This window comes from Bombina bombina, chromosome 12, assembly GCF_027579735.1.
Source record: "Bombina bombina isolate aBomBom1 chromosome 12, aBomBom1.pri, whole genome shotgun sequence".
NCBI lineage: Eukaryota > Metazoa > Chordata > Amphibia > Anura > Bombinatoridae > Bombina > Bombina bombina.
Window position 1 is genome coordinate 27,500,458 of NC_069510.1, and position 8,584 is coordinate 27,509,041.

Consider the following 8,584-nt stretch of genomic DNA (forward strand, 5'->3'; position numbering starts at 1 on the left):
GAGAAATCTCTTCAGATCTTGAGAACCTTAAAGTGTGCATTGGGTAATAATTAGTGAAGCATCAACAAATGTAAAGTTATGTGCAAAGAAGCCATTTAAAGTTCAAAATGGTGTGCGCTTACTTGTAAAAGTCACAGCCATGTTGGGGCCTTTATTTCTATATTACATACATAGGCCTCAACTTTAAAAAGACAAACCAACAAGGTTAAATATTGAGTAAACCTTGACTCCACTTTTGGGCCTTACTAGAATTCAACACGATATTTCAAGGGTCTCACCACACACAAACACCATCTGCTTATGTTATACTGTCCACATAAATATTCCTACCACTTTTCACAGCTCCAAGATCCCTGACCATAATCTTACTACTTAAATGGTATGGGTAGAAAACTATAAGCTTTTGCCACCCACAAGATCCCAGCGTAATTATTAACAATTTTAGTGTTTGATGAGTATGCCCTGGTATTCAAGCATTTCGTGGGGGATCATGGGAGTTTGCCTCTATGTCAACAATAGCACCTGCAACATTCCTCATGGGAATTTATGGATGCAAAATGTTGACCACAAAACTAAATATTGAGGATGCACAGAGTAAAGGTTGGGACGTCTCCGTCTACCTATTACTACCTTTATTTGTGTATACATTGTTATTCTTCCTCTCTTCCACCTAGACAGAACACTGGCATGTATGAAAGGCAGCACTTTGGAAAGTCGGGACTGGTTTGGGAGGTGCAACAGTAATTAAACGGGGTTCACAGCATCCCCCAGATTTGCCACTGTAGACATTGCAGTAGCCACATTCTGTCTATATTGTATAGCTTGCTGGCAACAACCCATTACAGAGTGCTAAAATGAGTACCATCTGCATCCTGTGCAACCCTACTAGTTATGCCAACATCTAGCTGCCATTGTGAGTTCCTGTTACTACAGGTTCCATGAGGTTTAACCAAGCTTTGCAGTTGCTACTTCACTGTACAACACTTCACTATACAATGATGGATCTATATAACCATATTCCCTTTTTTATATAACTGGCAGTACACAGTGCATGTGATTTAAAAGGGACAGTCTATTTGAATTTTTTATTGTTTAAAAAGATAGATAATCCCTTTATTAACCATTCCCCACTTCTGCATAACCAAAACTGACATTAATACACATATTACCTCTGTGATTACCTTGTATCTAAGCCTCTGCAGACTGCCCCCTTATCTCAGTGCTTTTGACAGAGATGCAGTTTAGCCAACCAGTGCTGACTCCTGAATAACTCCACGGGAGTGAGCACAATGTTATCTATATGACACACATGAACTAGCACTGTCTAACTGTGAAAACTGTCAGAATTCACTGAGATAAGAGGCAGGTTTCAATTGTTTAAAAATCAGTTTGAGACTGCCTAGGTTTAGCTTTCAAAAAAGAATACCAAGAGAACAAAGCAAATTTGCTGATAAAAGTAAATTGGAAAGTTGTTTAAAATTGCATGCCCTATCTGAACCATGAAACTTTAAGTTTGGCTAGACTGTCCCTTTAAGCAATCATTACAAGGAATAAGGAAGTCTGTGTTCCCAAAGATTAAAACAGACAGCACAACACTACAGTTATGTACATGTGACTATATTGTAAATTCCATTTTTGTTTGTTTTGGCTCAGGTTACGCAGGTCCTGAAGTTATACGTTAGCAGATCTTGTGTATTAAAAGCAAATAACATGTCTTCCCCGTGTCACATTAGCTCATTATTAATAAGACAACGGAAACTCTAAACAACATGCACCATGAATATTTACTTGATTTACCTTTTGTTTAATTTTCCCTGTACACTGATTTATGGTCTTAAGCTCTCAGGTGTTTTTTTTATCTATGCTAATCATAGTATAAACGTCTCTATGCCATGATCTCTCGAGAACTTAGCCCAACAGCAACGCTCACAGGAGCCTTGTGGGTTCTCCCATTTTAAAAGTGAAAGAGCTGACTCAAGGCTGTACCCTGCTTTATTATTGGGTGCACTCTTTTGTGCCTAATCTAAAACTGTTCCTAATTGGGGTCAGCCAAGAAGGAAACTTAAGTTTCAACATGGTGGCACAAATTGCTTTATAGATACTAAAACGTATACACTTATTTTTCCAAAAATAATTCCAATTAAACTAATATTTTTTTTAAAATGCATTTGAATATTATCCTCAGGCTAATCTTTGCTTTGAATACATCATTCTATCTAGCATGTGTTTAGTATCTAATGTTCCTTTAAAAAAAAAAGTGCATTAAAAGGACATGAAACTCAAATTCCCCTCCCCAGATTCAGACAGAGTACGCAATTCTAAACATTCTAATTTACATCTATTATCAATTTTTCTTCTTTCTCTTGGTATCTTTTGTTGAAAAGCGGGAATGTAAGCTCAGAAACATGCACATGAGCACTATATGGCAGCAGTTTTGCAAGAATGCTATAAATTTGCAAGAGCACTATATGGCCGAGCTATTTCCTGTCATGTAGTGCTCCAGATGCCTACCTAGGTGTCTCTTCAACAAAGAATACCATAGGATCAAGGCAAATTTGATAAAAGAAGTAAATAGTAAACTTTTTTTTAGAATTGTATGCTCTGTCTGAATCACAAAAGAAAATATTTGGGTTTCATATCCCTTTAATTGTTTTGTAAACATTGAATCTGCTTCATAACATGTGTCCTGTTCAGCGTGTGGAAGTTGGTGATATGGTTTGTGCCTTTGTGCAAATCTTGGTGTTAACAATAAATAAAACAGTAGTATAATGAAGATGTATAGCCCAGCCATTTTTATCTCATTTATGTCCCTTTAAAATGTCCCATGTTTCAGGACACAGCCACAATTCAGCTTACAAGTTACCCGTCAGATCACCAGAGGCACAGCCATACGGGGCAGCACTAGGCTAAACTAAGGTCATTTATATCTGGCAGTAATTTCATCTCTTAAAGGGACGTGAACGTCAACATTAAACTTTCATAATTCAGATTGAGTGCGCTGATAAAAAAAATAAAATAATTAAAATCCTATTTACTTTTCTTATCAAACTTTCTCTTGGTATACTTTGTTGGAACTAATTTCTATGATAGCATACTGAGGTATGCTCAGGAGCGTGCACGTGTCTTGAGAACTATATGATAGCAGTGTTTGCAAAGTTTGCAAAGTTTTTTAATCATTATATATATATATATATATATATATATATATATATATATATATATATATATGTTTAAAAAAAAGATCCAAGGTCATTCATTGCGAAAGATTTGGATGAGCTAAATTTTTCACAGCTGCACATCTCTAAAATATATATATACATATATATATATATATATATATATATATATATATATATATATATATAATCCCGGCAGGGCCGACTCAGCCCTTAATCCTTCCGAGGTCGATAAAATGAGTACCATTGAATTGGGTAATAATAACAACTATTACTATTCAGCTGCTGATTTGTTTAATTCCAAGAGCGAGCGCTGAAAAAGCGCTTTGAGTCCCACTGGGAGAAAGGCGCTATATAAATACTAGTTATTATATATATATATATATATATATTAAAATTATGGGGGGAGATAAAAAACTGAAATTAAAATCCTCCATGTCTCAAAATTAAATCAATGTAAATATTTGCATAGGAAATTAGCAAATCTAGGCAAGTATCCCCGCTTGCTTTTCCCCAGAAATAACTCATATACAATGTTACCAATGCACAAGAGAATTCCGGGTAAGTTATGCAAATTAGATATGCAAATTCTCAGGTTTTTTGCTTCAAAATAATACTGTTTTAACACAGCTATCCTTTTAACAGGATTATTACAGCAAATCAGAAATCACTCACTAGACAGCCTGTTTCGTTCTTTTTGGAACTCATCAGTAGGAGATAGATTTCTGGTTGCTGCATTGATAAAGCTATTTTCACGGTTAAACCAAAATTCATTAAAATTATGGGAGGAGATAAAAAAATTAAATGAAAATCCTCCATGTCTCAAAATTAAATCAATGTAAATATTTGCATAGGAAATTAGCACATCTAGGCAAGTATCCCCGCTTGCTTTTCCCCAGAAATAACTCATATACAATGTTACAATTGCACAAGAGAATTCTTGTGCATTGGTAACATTGTATATGAGTTATTTCTGGGGGAAAGCAAGCGGGGATACTTGCCTAGATGTGCTAATTTCCTATGCAAATATTTACATTGATTTAATTTATATATATATATATATATATATATATATATATATATATATAAACACACATACAGCCTTTCAAAGTATGCTTTTAATTAAAAAGCTGCATTTCAACAAAAAGGTTCATTTGAATATTTTTAAATTCCACATTCTGTCTAAATATTAAAATTTTGACTTCCTTGTCCCTTTAAACATTGGCTTCTTTATGCATTATGTTTACTGGAAAATAACAAATATATATACAGGGTTTCCTTGTAACTCTCACAGACAATCTGCATAGAATGAATCACTTTGTTAGTCTAAGGCAAAACTATGTCTCCTGCAATGAAAAACAAGCTAGAAAACCCTTACATAATGCCATAACAACAACTTCATGGCTACACATATTTTAAATGATGTTTGTCTGCTATCTGAAGGTATTTTATAGCATCATATTTGTGTTTATGTAATTAGAATATGCTGGTGTGATTATGTAATGAAACATTTGTCTTTCATCCTATACTACTCCACTAACTCACCCCATGCACAACACCAAATGTTCACATTGTATTCACCTACACAACTGGCAGTTAAAGGGACAGTAAACCCCAACATTTTCTTTTATGATTCAGATAGAACATAGAATTTTATACAACGTTCCTATTTAATTCCATTATCACATTTTCTTCATTCTCTTGTTATCCATTGCTGAAGGGACAGCATTGCACTACTGACAGGAAGCTGAAAATATCTATTTAGCCAATCACAAGAGACAAATGTGTGCAGGCACCAATTAGCAGCAGCTCCCGCTATTGTATGATATGTGCGTATTCATTTTTTAACAAGGGATACTAAGAGAACGAAGCACATTTGAAAACAAAAGTGAATTTAAAAGTGTCTTAAAATGACCTGCTCTATCTGAATCATGCAAGTTTAATTTTCACTTTCCTGTCCCTTTAAAGTCAAGAAAAAGCTTAGCTCACCCCTATATTACCTGCTTCGTTAGCTGCTCTTTTCGGAGCCAGATTTACACTTGTGAAAAATCACCATACTAATCTCTGGATTTGCACAGATCTTAAGTTGGTGATCTTTCAACTACTTCTGCATTTGGCAGTTTACGAAGCTGGAAAATCTGCTCTCACACAATTGGTTACACAAGAGAATGGGGCGCCAACGCACAAGTGTCTGCTTATGCAATGATAAATACAGGCAGCGAATGCTCTTATCGGTCGCATGTGAGCTCATGCAATGTGATTGATAAGGCTTGCTCTCACACATTTGCTTGTGCAAGGGAACGACGATGCTTGAGTGTCTTCTTGTGTAATGCTAAATACAGTCAGCTGCATGCTCACTCATGCAATGTGATTGACAATCCGTGCTCTCACGTGATTGGTTTCACAAGAGCAAAGGGGCGACGATGCACAAGTGTCTGCTCATGCAATGATAAATACAGGAAACAAATACTCCTATCGGCTCCATGCTCGCTCATGCAATGTGATTGTCAGGCCTTACTCTCACACGATTGGTTTCTCAAGACCAAGGGGGCAACGATGCACGCTTGTCAGCTAATGCCATGATAAATACAGGAAGAGAATGCTCCTATCGGCTCCATGCTCGCTCATGCAATATGATTGTCAGGCCTTGCTCTCACACGATTTGTTGCACAAGAGCAAGGGGGCAACGATGCACGCTTGTCAGCTAATGCAATGATAAATACAGGAAGAGAATGCTCCTATCGGCTCCATGCTCGCTCATGCAATATGATTGTCAGGCCTTACTCTCACACGATTTGTTGCACAAGAGCAAGGGGGCAACGATGCACGCTTGTCAGCTAATGCCATGATAAATACAGGAAGAGAATGCTCCTATCGGCTCCATGCTCGCTCATGCAATATGATTGTCAGGCCTTGGTCTCACATGATTTGTTGCACAAGAGCAAGGGGGCAACGATGCACGCTTGTCAGCTAATGCCATGATAAATACAGGAAGAGAATGCTCCTATCGGCTCCATGCTCGCTCATGCAATATGATTGTCAGGCCTTGCTCTCACACGATTTGTTGCACAACAGCGAAGGGGCAACAATGCAGGCGTGTCAGCTAATGCAATGATAAATACAGGAAGAGAATGCTCCTATCGGCTCCATGCTCGCTCATGCAATATGATTGTCAGGCCTTGCTCTCACACGATTTGTTGCACAAGAGCGAAGGGGCAACAATGCAGGCGTGTCAGCTAATGCAATGATAAATACAGGAAGAGAATGCTCCTATCGGCTCCATGCTCGCTCATGCAATATGATTGTCAGGCCTTGCTCTCACACGATTTGTTGCACAAGAGCAAGGGGGCAACGATGCACGCTTGTCAGCTAATGCAATGATAAATACAGGAAGGGAATGCTCCATGCTTGCTCATGCAATATGATTGTCAGGCCTTGCTCTCACACGATTTGTTGCACAAGAGCGAAGGGGCAACAATGCAGGCGTGTCAGCTAATGCAATGATAAATACAGACAGAGAATGCTGTCCTGCAAGTTGCAATCCTGGGGACAGTTCTGTGGCACTAGTCCTCACAAGCTCCCTACAGAGCCATGGTGCCTTTGCTGAGGACATTCTGAAGGTTGGAGGAGGCAACAGATCGAGCACTTCTATTTCTGTATGCTCCGACATGTTCATTACCTGTGAACCCTGTTCATCCGTACGGTGATAAATCTGCCCCAATATATGTGTTACACATAAACCGGGAATAGGCACATTTCTTGCAAATGTCTGCAGAATCAAATAGACAGTAATAACAAGATTAACAGGTTATTTATTTAAGAGATTTATTTTCCACTTGATGTATTAATCGGAAAATCATTCTGCAAACACTGATTGCAAGATAATTCATGGGTGAGAACATAGTTGCCGCATGACGTGGCTGTACAGGTAAAGAACTAGACGTTTCAGTATTTCCTTATTAACCAAACAGAAATCTAAGAAGATAAATCATAGAATGTTTCATTATACTTTTAAAAATATTGAACCTGATTTTCTATTGTTTTGTTTGGTTGTTACTTGCAGCTCCCAAATTGAAGTTTACCTGTGGGCTTAACCCCTTAATGGAGGTCAAACATAGGGGTTGATCATATTCATAATTATCTGCACTTTAATGGCTGCCGGTGAGCCCTGTACAATGTTGATCAAAATCATTGTTTATTGGCAGCCCTTTTTCATTATCAGTTTGGTGATCACAGTCCACATTCTTGATAATGAACAACATATTTACAGGGCTAAAAGCACTCAATAAACCAAAGACACCGCTTTTTGAATAATCAAGGAATACCCTAAAAAGTTTTACAATGAAACATTATCTTTACACGTAGCCAATACACACTGACAAGACCCCCGCCATATTGGATTACAATAGGTCAGCAACATTACCAAAAAGATACTAATGCTACCTGTATAATCAGAACATAAAGAAGGGGCGCCACATAGAGTAGTCCCATACCACTTTAAGGGATACGCTTGAGCATAATAAGAAATAACGTTTTGGCGGTCGACAGGGGTGATTTTTGCTTCTCTGACTGGTCTGCGACTACGCAACCCCATACGCAGCAAAATGCAATACACTGTGTGTTCTGAAACCTTTCTATTGTGGCCAGCATTCATTTATTCAGCAATTTCATCTACAGTAGCTCTTCTGTGTGATTGGACCAGACAGGCCAGCCTTCGCTCCCCACGTGCATCAATGATCTTTGGGTGCCCATGACCCTGATGCCAGTTCACCAGTTTTTCTTCCTTGTACCACTTTTGGTAGGTACTAACCACTGCATACCGGGAACACCCCACAAGACTTGCCGTTTTGGAGATGCTCTGACCCAGTCGTCTAACCATCATTATTTGGCCCTTGTCAAAGTTACTCAGATCTTTTCGATTGCCCATTTTTTCTGCTTTCAACACATGGAATTCAAGAGCTGACTGTTCACTTGCAGCCTAATATATCCCACCCCTTCACAGGTGCTATTGTGATGATATAATTAATGTTATTCACTTCACCTGTCAGTAGTTTTAATGTTGTGGCTGATTAGTGCGTGTGTATATATATATATATACACACAAGTGGCCCTCGTTTTACAACGGTTCAATTTACACCGTTTCAGAATAACAACCTTTTTTTCCAGTCATGTGACTGCTATTGAAAAGCATTGAGAAGCAGTGCATTTATTAAAATAGCCAGTAGATGGAGCTGTCCGCTTATGTTGCAGCAAAGCCAAGCAAGCTGAAATTAATCAGTTTAACCAGACCTGGGCTATCGAGCAGATTTCAAACGAACATGATCTTCCTGTCTATAAATCAGTCCAGATTGGAATGCATAGAAAGAACTGTTTGCAGAAAAATGCAAGTGAAGTCTGTGTTGTGTGAT